The sequence below is a fragment of the Schistocerca cancellata genome, chromosome 3, assembly GCF_023864275.1.
Source record: "Schistocerca cancellata isolate TAMUIC-IGC-003103 chromosome 3, iqSchCanc2.1, whole genome shotgun sequence".
Lineage (NCBI taxonomy): Eukaryota > Metazoa > Arthropoda > Insecta > Orthoptera > Acrididae > Schistocerca > Schistocerca cancellata.
The window spans coordinates 707,743,112-707,756,060 of NC_064628.1; the positions used below are offsets into that span (position 1 = coordinate 707,743,112).

The 12,949-nt window shown below is 43.9% G+C and overlaps 1 protein-coding gene across 1 annotated transcript in view; it reads left to right on the plus strand.

The window, feature by feature from the left end:
• Positions 1 to 12,949, plus strand: part of LOC126176526 (protein alan shepard) — a 397,767-nt gene that overhangs the window by 333,167 nt on the left and 51,651 nt on the right. The gene's annotated exons all lie outside the window — the stretch shown is intronic.

Consider the following 12,949-nt stretch of genomic DNA (forward strand, 5'->3'; position numbering starts at 1 on the left):
CATTGTGTTTGGACATGTAAATAACATTTAAATTTCTAAAAATGGAAAATCCAGGATGTGATGTAACAATTTGGAGAAGGAAAGTTGCTGAACAACAAAAAGACTAACAATTATAGCTTTCAGCCGTTAAGGCCTTAGTCAACAAAAGACAGATGTATGCAAGCTCGCTCTCTCTCTCTCTCTCTCTCTCTCTCTCTCTCTCTCTCTCTCTCTCACACACACACACACACACACACACACACACACACACACACGACTGCAGACTCAGGCAGCTGAAACCACACTGTTTGTGGTTTCAGTTGCCTGAGGCTGTGTGTGTGTGTGTGTGTGTGTGTGGAGGGTGGGGGAGTTGGGGGGGGGGGGGGGGCAGCATACACGCGCGTGCAAGCGTATGTCTGTCTTTTGTTCATGAAGGACTTAACGGCCGAAAGCTATAGTTGAGAGTATTTTTGTTGTGCATATCTGCGACTCACCGTCTTTGCTATATGGTGAGTAATAATTTTCCTTCTCATAATACATTTAAATTTCTTGCTTATGTGGCTCCTCTCAATGCTTCCTCTATGTGACAAATGCTTGTCTTTATTAATTTATTCATGTATGTTCTGCATGTGATTTTACAGTAGCCTATTAACACTGTGGGTCCTGAGCTATAATGAGTGAACCTGTACAAAGGGCTTGGGTATTTTTGCTATATTTCAAATTACTGCTATTCTTAGAAGGTTTCAGATGTACTGTTAACAACAACAACAATAACATTGACAGTCTACACCTTCTAGTTTCATGTAGCATGTAAATCTGTATCGTATTATCAGCTTGTTCCTTTTCCAGGCTATAATTTAATTATAGGGCATACAGTTTGTCTTGGGTACAATAAGCCGTTAAGAATACAATTTACTGTTTCATGTGAGACATTTTGAAACGTTGTACAGTAAAACCCCTCTTTTACATTTTTCAGGAGACTTTAAAAAATATACATTGCAGGAAAATGTTTCAGAATTACTTTTAAGCACATATATACAATTTACATTTCAAGAACACATTATTAGTTACACTACTGGATTTAAAAAATCCAGAATTATAGTTAATTTCAAACTTTTCTAGTGAATTTTTTTTCTATCTCTGTTTTCTGTTTCTGTTGATGCATTTGAGTTCTGGTCAAGTCTTTGAAATATGCACTCCAAAAACAAATTCACAGAATCCGGATATTGAGGGCTCTAGTTATGTGGGAGACGGAGTGCTTGCAGGTGACAGAAAGCAAACTGCGGTCTCTCCAATCGACTACACAGGTATGGCGGACTTCGTGTCAGCCTCACTCCTGGAAGAAGGTTCTGATTACCATACTGTGTATTGGACATAGCACTTTAACACATGGCTTCCTCCTCCAGTGGGAGGATCCACCACTCTGTGAAGTTTGTGATGTGTAACTTTCAGTTCAGCATATTTTGGGAATGTGTGTCCTATATACTGATGTTAGGGCAGACTTTTTCTCAGGGTGCTGATCACCATGATGATGTTGAGCACACCTCACCGCAAATAATCATCATAACAATATCCAGTTATGCAGGTATCAATATATCTGATTTTTTCTGTACATGGAGTGCATAGGGGCCTGAAAATGGCATTATTGAGATGCCAAAACTGGTTGTCTAAATAAAATAACTTCTCAAAACATAAATTTGGCAATTTTCCTTAGTAAAAATTTTTTGTAGCTGGTTTTCCGGTTCTTAAATACTATTGAAAATTTTGATATCCACATCAAAAACTAAGCCTCTGGATAGTGATTGGCAAAGGACGCTGTTGATTGTTTATGTAATATGGTGGATCCAGTGACAGAATACATTCTATAAATTTCATTGTGAAGTTAAACATATGTAGGTCTGTGATGGCACACGAAATATAATTCTCTAGGACACAATATAGATGGAATGTGAAGTTAAAATTTTAGCTGTACTGTTAGGTTCCATTCTAACCAACACTTCAGAAAACAGGACATATTCTGAAAGAAACGCAAAAAAATGTGTGACACGTACGATTGTTTAAATTGTTTAGTCTTTGCTATTAGTTCCCAACCTAAACGCCACTTTGAAAATCACTATGTTAAAAAAAACATACGCCTTACACTAATTGATAATGTCTCCCTGCAAATCAAAATTACAAAATAATATGCCAATAATTCCTATATGGGTCATATTTTTTATTGCAAGAAGTGACACATCTGTGATGATTTGAAGGTTGTTCATACATTATGCAGAAAAGGCATTACTGTAGCTCTTCTACATCTACATCTCCCATTCCATTCACATGTGGAGCACAAAAGAGCGACTGTTTAAATGCCTCTATAAGTGTTGTAATTAATCTAATCTTGTCCTCCCTACCCCTATGAGAGCATTGATTGGGGAGGGGGGTTTCGTATATTCTTAGAGTTTCTGTTTTTCGAACTAATTATGAATGCGCAGCCCAACCTAACACTTCTTTCGTTAACATGACTACACAGAAAATTACACACATGTAGTTACTGTTATGGTTGATAGTGTCAGGAGACATAGCACTAGCAGTGTAAATTATTCCAGCTTTTAACGACTTCTGCACTTTCAAAGACAGGTACAACAGAGCTCGAGAAAGTTTTTACAGAATTTTTGGTAAACTCTGCATGAAAGTGAATACTTTTCCAGTGTTGTAAATGTTTTTGTTTTGTTTTTGTCTCTTTTTCATTAAATCATTCCATTAAGTGTAAATGGCAGGAAACTTATTATTACAGTAATACAAATGGAGATGGGAATTAACATTCTGAACTTAAAGAATTTGAAGGAACTAACACAAAATGTCATCAACAGCAGGAAAATATTAATTTTTGGATCATAAAAGTGAGGTTCTGCTGCAGTTCTGAAAGTGCTACTTTATGTTCATTACACCAGTGGTTTTTAATTCTGCATTACAATTTTCTATTTAGTTTCTTGGCTCTGTGAGAGCACGTTGCACTTTGCTTTTGTTTCTGCCTTTTTTGTTTCTCAGTCTTTTTGAGGAAACAGTTCCCAGTTGATAGTCTGGAGAGCCATCCTGTATGGTGTTATTGTCAAGAGATGATTTCTTTCTGCAAGAAATGCATAGGTAGTTTCCATATACTGTATTACTGCTAGCTGCTTCCTGATATGCTGCACTGTATCTGTCATGTGAACTTCATTTTCCACTTCACCCCCCACCCCCCTCTCTGCAGGTTCAGGGATAAGAATAGGCCCACGGTATTCCTGCCTTTAGTAGTAAGCTTTAGTAAGAGATGACTAAAAGGAGTCTCTCATGTTTTGGCCTTTATGTGATGGTCCCATCTCTGGTTTGACCTCCATCTTTCAAAATTCTTCCGAAGAGCGAGCCAACTGGGGAAGGGTGCTCTACATGGTGCATTGTGTCCATCATGCATTGAGACCTTTAACCAGCTTTCTCATCGTTGCATTGCAGTCCTGCTCGTTCTCCATCTCTTGCGTGAGGATACATTGCCTGGGTGCGATTTCCACCATGCACTGTGCAGTGTTGCTTTCTGCAGAGACAACGACCTTGGACATCCTTGCACCTAATATCCATTATGGTAGCCGGTCTGTTGTGGTGGGGCAGCCATGTACCCTGCTGGTTGTAGCCCCCTGACAACACAGGGATCACTCGGCTGATGCCTGCGCCATTAACTCCCCACGTATGCTAAGGAGTAGATGCCTATCTCCCTGGGGCATCAGGACTCCCGGCAATGGCCATCCTGCCAGGTGGCCCTTGCTGAGGCTGGGTGGTGCCCATGGGGAGGGCCCTTGGTTGGAGTAGCTGGCATCACGGTGGATGACCTGCAATGAAGCGTGGTACATCTCTTGCTGGTGGCCAGCTGCCAGCAGTCTCTAAGCGTTCTCAGGCTCAATTCTACGCTCAGAAATACAATCCAAAATCATTTCCCTCCCTGACCACACCGTGGGAGGAGCGAAAGGCTCAGGAGGTCAGGGACTCTTATTCGCCCTGTTTCCTAGTTTGTACGAGAGCTGATAGGGAGTCTTTCATGTCAACGAAGCCTCAATCTTTGTAGGGATTTTAGAGGACAAGTTTGGGAGGTGGAGGGCTTGTCCAAAATGCGCTCTGGGTCAGTAGTGATAAAAATGGCATCATCTGCCCAGTCATGAAGGTTACTTGATTGTGACAAGTTGGGGGATGTTTCAGTTACCATCACACCCCATAAGAGTTTAAATATGATCCAGGGTATTATTTTCCATAGGGACCTTCTTTTGCAGTATGATGACAAGCTGCACACCCATTTAGAGCATCAGGATGTTCATTTCATGCGGTGCGTTCATCAGGGTCCGAAGGATAATCAGATTGCTACCGATGCCTTCATCTTGGTCTTCAAGGGTGATACATTACTGGAGAAGGTCAAGGTGATGGTCTATGGCTGTGATGTCAAGCCCTATATCCCTCCCCCGATGCGGTGCTTTAAGTGATGGAAGTTTGGCCATATGTCTTCCCACTGTACTTCCAGCCTCACATGTGGAGATTACGGACGCCCATCACATCCTAATACTCCATGTGCCCGCCTCCCGTCTGTGTCAACTGCGGAGAGCATCATTCCCCTTCCTCGCTATACTGCAGGATCTTGCAGAATGAGTGGAAAATCATGGAATATAAGACCCTGGACCGACTGACCTATACTGAAGCTAAGAGGAAATATGAACGACTCCAACCTGTGCGATTGACTGCCTCATATGCCGCCGCTACAACCACCATGATAGCCCCATCAGTTCAGCGAATTCCAGTCGGCTCCCTGAGCCATATGGTTCCACCTGCCCCCTTGACCGTGGTATGCACTACCCACCCTGTTGCTCCTGCACCACCTATCTCGGGAGCAACACCCCCACCACGCATCGGGGACATCCATACCCGCTTCTTAGCCAGAGAAGCGTCCAACTTCTTCAGCTCCTCTCGCTCGTAAGGGGTCCCTTGGGTCCCTCCCTTCGCAGGTTTCCACAAGTGGAAGGATGACACCCGGCAGTGGTGTAAGTGCCCACAAGCAGCTGGTCGTAGGGCTTCGTGGTCCTCCTCCATCCTGGAGACTGAATCAGTGAGGCCCTCCCAGCCAGTGAAACCCAAGGAGCAGCAAGAAAAGTCCAAGAAGAAGACCTCTAAGACCAAGCAACTTGCAGTGGCACCCATCCCATCGCAACCTACAAGCTCTGTGTCTCAGGACAAGGTAGAGATTCTGGCATCTGCTGAGGACCTAGATCTCACCGGACCCTCGGACACAATGGATATCACTTGCACAGGTACTCAATCAGCAGCAGCAGGTGACTCAGCAGCGTAATCTGCCTCCTTGGTCCTTTCACACCTTTCTTTGCCATGGACAATGTCATCCTCCAGTGGAACTGCAGTGGTTTTTTCCACCATCTTGCAGAGATCCGACAACTTCTCAGCCATCACCCTTTCCTCTGCATTGTTCTTCAGGAAGCTTGGTTTCTGACGATGCGAACCCCCCACCCTCCATGGCTATCAGGGTTATTATAAGAACCGGGCAGCTTATGAGAGGGTATCTGGTGGTGTGTGCATCTACGTCCTTCACTCTCTTTACAGCGACTGTGTCCCTCTACAAACACCTTTAGAGGCTGTCACTGTTTGGCTGTGGATGCCTCAGGCTGTGTCTGCAGTCTCTATCTTCCACCAGACGGTTATGTCCCACAGCATGTCCTGGCTTCACTGATAGCCCAATTGCTGCCACCTTTTCTGTTACTGGGCAACTTCAAAGTCCATAACCGTCTGTAGGGTGGATCAGTGGCAACAGGCCGAGGCAGTGTCATTGAGCAAGTGTTGCACAGCTCGACCTTTCTCTTGTAAATAATGGTGCATTCACACATTTCAGTGTGGCACATGGCACGTACTCAGCCATTGACTTTTTGATCTGCAGCCCTAGCCTATTACCGAATGCCCAATGGAGTGTGCGTGACGACTTGCGCGGTAGTGACCACTTTCCAATCTTTCTGTCACTGCCACAACGTCAGTCTTCTGGGCACCCCTGCTGATGGGCAATGAATAAGGCTGACTGACTTGTTCACCTCCATTGCCACTATTGAGCCTCTTTCCAATGACGCCATTGATGAAGTGGTTCACTTGGTCACCACTGGCATCGTTACTGCCACAGAATCTGCTATTCCCTGTTCTTTTGGGTCCCCTCAGCGGAGGACTGTGCCTTGGTGGTTGCCCGAGATCGTTGAGACGATTAAAGATTGCAGGTGGGTCCTGCAGCATCACAAGCGGCATCCCTCATTGGAACACCTCATCGCCTTTAAACGGCTCCATGTGCAAGCCTCCAAATCTCATTCACTGACGCAAACAGGAGTGCTAGGAAAGGTATGTCTCCACCATTGGCCTCTGTACCTCTCCATCGCATGTTTTGGCCCAGATTAGGCGACTCGATGGCTATCGGACCCTCATCAGCGTACCTGCACTTTTGCTGAATGGAACAGTCTGTTCTGACTCCGACACAATTGCAAACCACTTAGCGGAGCATTTTGTTCAGAGTTCCACTTTTGTGAATTACCCACTGGCCTTCCGCTCCCTGAAAGAGAGGTTGGAACATCGGAGCCTTCATTCCACACGCGCCACTCTGACTTGTACAGTGCTCCATTCAGAGAGTGGGAATTCCAAAGTGCCCTAGCTGCTTGCCCTGATACGGCTCCCAGGCCAGATTGCATCCACTGTCAGATGCTCAGACACCTCTTGGTGGACTGCCGGGGATGCCTCCTAGACCTTTTCAACCGTATCTAGGTTGAGGGTGAGTTCCTGTCACAATGGCGGGAAAGCATTGTAATCCCAGTGTTGAAATCTGGCAAGAACCCACTGGAGGTGGACAGCTACCACCCTATTAGCCTCATCAACATTTTTTGTAAGTTGCTTGAATGCATGGTGAGCCAGAGGTTGAGTTGGCTTCTTGAGTCTCGGGGCCTTCTGGCTCCATCTCAGGGTGGGTTCCGTAAGGGCTGCTCTGCCACCAATAATCTGGTGAGCCTGAAGTCTGCCATCTGTATGGCCTTTGCCTGCCATCAGCATCTGGTTGGTGTCTTTTTTGACATGCAGAAGGCGTATGATACAACATGGCGACATTACGTCCTCACTACGCTTCATGGATGGGGTCTTTGGGGTCCGCTCCCGATTTTCATACAAAATTTTCTGTCACTTCGTTCCTTCCGCATGCAAGTTGCGGCCTCCCATAGTTCCACCTGAGTTCAGTGGGGTCCCACAAGGATCCATCTTGAGTGTCTGCGTCTTTTTAGTTGCGATTAATGGGCTCGCTGCGACGGTGGGAACATCTATCTCAGCTTCCTTGTATGCTGATGACTGCTGCCTATATTAAAGCTCCACCGGCATTGCAGCTGCTGAACGGCAGCTGCAGAGTGTTATCCACAAAGTGCAGTCTTGGCTGTAGCATATGGCTTCCAGTTTTCGGCTGCCAAGACCTGTGTTATGCATTTCTGCCGGTGTCTCACTGTTCGCCCTGAGCCACGGCTTTATCTTGACGGTGAACCTGTTTCAGTGGTGGAGACGCATCGGTTTTTGGGATTGGTTTTTGATATCTGGTTGACTTGGCTCCCTCATTTGGCAGCTTAAACAAATGTGCTGGTGGCATCTTAATGCTCTTTGTTGCTTGAGTGACACTAGCTGGGGTGCTGATCAGTCTACCCTTTCACGGCTATACCAGGCATTAATCCAGTCCCATCCAGATTATGGAAGCATGGCTTATGGTTCGGCATCCCCTTCCACATTATGGTTGCTTGACCCCATCCTTCACAGCAGAATCTGACTCGCCACTGGAGCTTTCCACAGAAGCCCTGTCACTAGCATACTTGTGGAGGCTGGTGTCCCTCCATTGGGGTTCCGGCACCAACAATTACTGGCCACTTACACTGCCCATGTTTTTAGCTCGCCCGGACATCCCAATTACCGTCTGCTGTTCCACAACTCAGTTGTCCATCTGCCAGAGTGGTGGCCCAAATCAGAGTGTACGATCTCAGTTCGTGTCTGGGCTCTTCTATCTGGGCTTGAGTTTTTCCCTCTCCCACCTGTTTTCCGGGTCCATATACGTCTCCCCCCATGGTGTGTGCCCCGCCCATACCTTCGGCTCGATTTGGCACAGGGCCCGAAGGACTCAGTCCCTCCTGAGGCCCTCCGCCACCACCGATCCTTGCCGCGTTTCAAGGCTCTGACGTTGTCTATACTGACAGTTCGATGGTTGCTGGTCATGTTGGTTATGCTCTTACTCTAGGGGATCATTATGAACAAAACTCATTGCCGGCTGGCTCCAGTGTTTTCACTGCTGAGCTGGTCGCCATCTCTCGTGCCTTAGGGTATATCCGCTCCTGTTCAGGTGAGTCCTTCGTTATCTGTAGTGACTTGCTGAGTGGTTTACGAGCTGTTGACCAGTGTTTCCCTCACTCTCGTCTTGTGATGGCTATCCAGGAGTCCCTTATACTCATGCCTGTTGCGGCCGCTCTGTGGTCTTTGTGTGGACCCCGGGTCATGTCAGCATCCCGGGAAATGAACGTGTTGACACGCTGACCAAACAGGCTGTCGGTGCACCAGCCTTGGAGATTGGCCTTTTGGAGACTGACCTCAGGTCAGTTTTGCCGCAGAAGGTACTTTGCATCTGGGGTGAAGAATGGCACACTGTGCCTTCACTCAACAAACTTCGGGCCGTCAAGGAGACTACCGGTGTGTGGGGCTCCTCATTACGAGCCTCCCACAAGGACTCAGTTGTTCTCTGCCGGCTCCGCATTGGCCACACCTGGCTGACGCATAGTCATCTCTTGCACTGTTAGGACCCACCTCTCTGCCGCTGTGGATCAGTGTTTACAGTGGTCCACATATTGTTGGCCTGTCCATTTTTAACTGCACTCAGGCAGACGTTTGCACTGCCCGATACGCTCCCTGCACTTTTATCGGATGACGCTGCAATGGCAGACTTAGTTTTGAGTTTTATTCGTGCAGGGGGCTTTTATCGCTCAATCTAAGGGTTTGTGTCCTTTTTTGTGTCGAGTCTGGCCTTTGGCCTACGGTTTTAGATGGTGGTTTTTAGTGTGTTTCTTGGTGGTTGGCTCTTCCTTTTTTTTTTTTCATGGTCGGCCAACCACTGTCTGATTGTCTGTGTGATTTTAATTCCTTTTGTCTGGTCTCTGTCTGTGTCTTTCTTGTCTAGTGTTGTCCCCTGTCATCTCCATTGTTTGTTTTTATTCTTTGTGGGTGTTTAAAGTTCGTGGAAAAAGGGACCAAAGGCCCTTGTAGTCTGGCCCCTTGAATCCCACAAACCAACCAACCACTTCCCACCGTGCTTTCTCTGTCAAGTCCCACCTACAGTAGCCTAGAAGTTGTACAAGTGTGCAGAGGGTCCTACACTATCCATGCAGACAGAAAACAAACATGCAGGGAAACTGTAATTCATTATAGTTCATCCAGTTGTATCAAATATTTGTGTGTTATATACAAGCACCTCTCTGTTGAATCAATGCATTTATTAATGAAAACATCACAACACCTACAGTAGTTCCTGAGATCAGCCTTCATATATATGTTGAAGAAGAAGAATAATGTATGTGTATATGTATAGATTATTTTGTGTGGCTCAATGACCTGGTATAAGTGTTCCAATTGGATGTCACTTTGGTGAGTTGTCTCCCCCTAGCCAGTTATCCAACTGGTAAAAGGTGATCTACAGTTAAATACAGAATCTGAAACATGTTTTGTTTGTGCCAAATCTCCTCATCATTGAGAGATAATCACTAGGTTAAAAAAGAAAGATAAAGTAATTGGTAGTCCAATCCCACACTGTTTTCATTACCAAGTGCAAACATTACCACTAGACTACCAAATACTACTCCTATTCTACTTATGTAAATGACACCCACAGTTTAACATGGAATACAAACAACATTCTGTTTCTGGTGAATGTCCACATCATTGAGAGGTGAATGCTAGGTTAAAAGTCAGTAAAAAATCCATGTCCAACCAGAATTTGATCTCACAGCCTTTCAGTTCTGAGGCAAACATTTTATAAGCAAACCACCTGGTCCAACATGGACTCTGCTCAAGCTTTGCTGTTGTTCAGAGTTGCAGTTGCTGTATCAGTAAATGAGAGTGCCATTATTTTCACAGTGGTAGCAGATTTTAATTATTCATAGTTCAGCCAATTTCCACAAATTTTTCATAAAAGCTTTATACATGACCTTCCTCATGAATCATTGTAGTCAGTGTATCTGTAAATGTGTCTGTAAGTCGGCATGTCTTATTAGTCAATACCCGATCAAAATTCATACAGTAGTTTCTGAGATTATATTGAACATAAATACAGAAGTGAGCAGGCAACTTCATTTTATATAGATAACTAGTTTTGAGCTCCTTGGATCATCTTCAGATGTAAAAACAAGGCAAAACTAAATACGGCAAAACTAAATATATAGTGTCTATTATTTTACAAAATATAGTAAATTATTGTACATACCTGTTAAATTTGTCTGTGCAGTCGTGTCAGCAACCCATCCTGCCTGTGTCAAAACTGCACATCAGAGTACTGTGCTATGCAGCTGTCATTCTCGTTTTAAATAGGTAACTGGTGGAAGGAGGGGAGAGGGGAAAAGGAGAAGAGGAGCAGGAGAGAAATAGTGGAGTGAGGGGATTGGGAGACGGGGAGTGGGAAGGCAGGGAGGGGAGACTGAGAGGGATGTCATGACCATAACAAGTGGATTTACATTTTGCAAGACATTATAGAAACTAGTATAAAACAAAAGTCTTATGCTAAAATTAATTTAGTTTCAGGACCAAAACACAATTGATCTTTTGTTTTACCCCACAGAAAATTTCATGTTCATCTTTGGGGGGTGGAGGGTTTATTACCTCCAGATTTAGGATCACTGGTGTAGAATAATGGATGTGTAAACTGTAAAAGGTGTAAAATGGTAAAGTTGTAGAAATGGAATTATGAGAAGTAACTAAAACTCCATTGTGTGTCTTAAAATATTAAAAGTGTAAAGTTACTAAAACTGCCATTAAGCGAGCAAGAGAGGAACAAAAACTTGATGGGACAAAACATACTGCAGTAGGCAACAGGTATGTGGTTTCAACAGTAACAAAGAAGCTACAGAAAATCAAAAAGCAAAACAGTATAAAATCAGTGCTAGTATGATAACAGATGGACAGGCAGTCAATAAAATCATATTAATTTCCACAAGTTGTTAAGGACTGGTGTCAGAAGTAATTGCTAGACACTTTTGTAGTACCAATTTAAGTGTAGGGTTTAAGACTGATAACATTTTTCCTTCATATTGAAGCACCGCATGAATAAAAAGCCTCCAAATCGGTGGAAGCAGGAGTATATTAAATGAAGTATGGATACTGCCCAAAAAATTACATAGGTCAAGAGGGTGAGATGTTTAAAACACGTTTCAAAGAACGTGCTTCAGTTTATGGTAATAAAACAGTGTTTGGTGAACATCTGCTAACATCAAAGCATTCTGTTAAAGCATTGATACGCATCTGGAAGTGCTACACAATGAACTAAGGGATATCTCTTGACAGTGTTGGGAGAAACTGAGATTTCACACACTACTTACAAGAACTTAGCAACACATTACATCATCAGGACAATTTTTTTAGCATCTTTGAAGGCTTCTCCCAATTATCCGTGCAGAGACAGTGCATGTATAAGCAACAGCCTCACTCATTGAGAAGAGAGAAAAGCAACGCATTGGCTTGCACGCCGTTATCGCAGAAAGCCATTGTGCATATTGGCCTCTGTGAACATTGAAAAACTGTACATTGTCACCAGTAGAAACAATTACAGTTACATACAACTGTCACATCCTGTTCCATGCCATTTTAGATGCTTCAGACAGTTCACTTTTACAATTTTATTGTTTTACACATTTTGTAGTTTTATGCTTCCAGTGCTTTGCACTTTTTAATATTGTAAGATACTTAATTCAGTTTCAGAAGAGAGGCAGCAGTCTTTTCAGTAGTTGCTGGGGCAACCGTCTGGATGATTGACTGAACTGATCACGTACTATCAACCAAAATGGCTTTGCTGTGCTGGTACTGCAAATGGCTGAAAGCAAGGCGAAGCCAGCATAATTTTTGCTAAGGGCATGCAGCTCTACTGTTTGATGGCATCCTCTTGAATAAAATATTCTGGGGGTAAAATAGTCCCCCATTCAGATCTCTGGGCAGGGACTACTCAGGACGGCGTCATTGTCATGGAAAACAAAACTGGCATTGTGCAGATGAGTGTGGAATGTCAGATCCCTTAGAAAATTTAAAAAAGGAAATGGATAGGTTGAAGTTAGTTACAGTGAGAATTAGTGAAGTTTGGTGGCAGGAGGAACAAGACTTATGGCCTGGTGAATAAAGGGTTATAAATACAAAATCAAATAGGGGTAATGCAGGAGTAGGTTTAATAATGAATAAAAAAAAATAGGAATGCAGATAAGCTGCTATGAACAGCATAGTGAACAGATTATTGTAGCCAACATGCACACAAAGCCCACACCTACCACAGTAGCACAAATTTATATGCCAACTAGCTCTGCAGTTGATGAAGAGATTGAAGAAAAGTATGAGACAAAAGAAATTATTCAGGTAGTTAAGGGAGATGAAAATTTAATAGTCATGGGGAACTGGAATTTGATAGTGCGAAAAGGGACAGAAGGAAAAATCATAGCTGAATATGGACTGGGGGAATGTAATGAAACAGGCAGCCACCTGGTAGAATTTTGCACAGAGTATAACTATTCATAGCTAACACTTGAATTAAGAATTATGAAAAGAGGTTTTATATGTGGAAAAGGCCTAGAGACACTGGAAGGTTTCAAGCTGATTATACAATGATTAGACAGAGATTTAGGAAACAGGCTTTAAATTTTAAGATGTTTCCAGGGGCAGATGCGGACTTTGA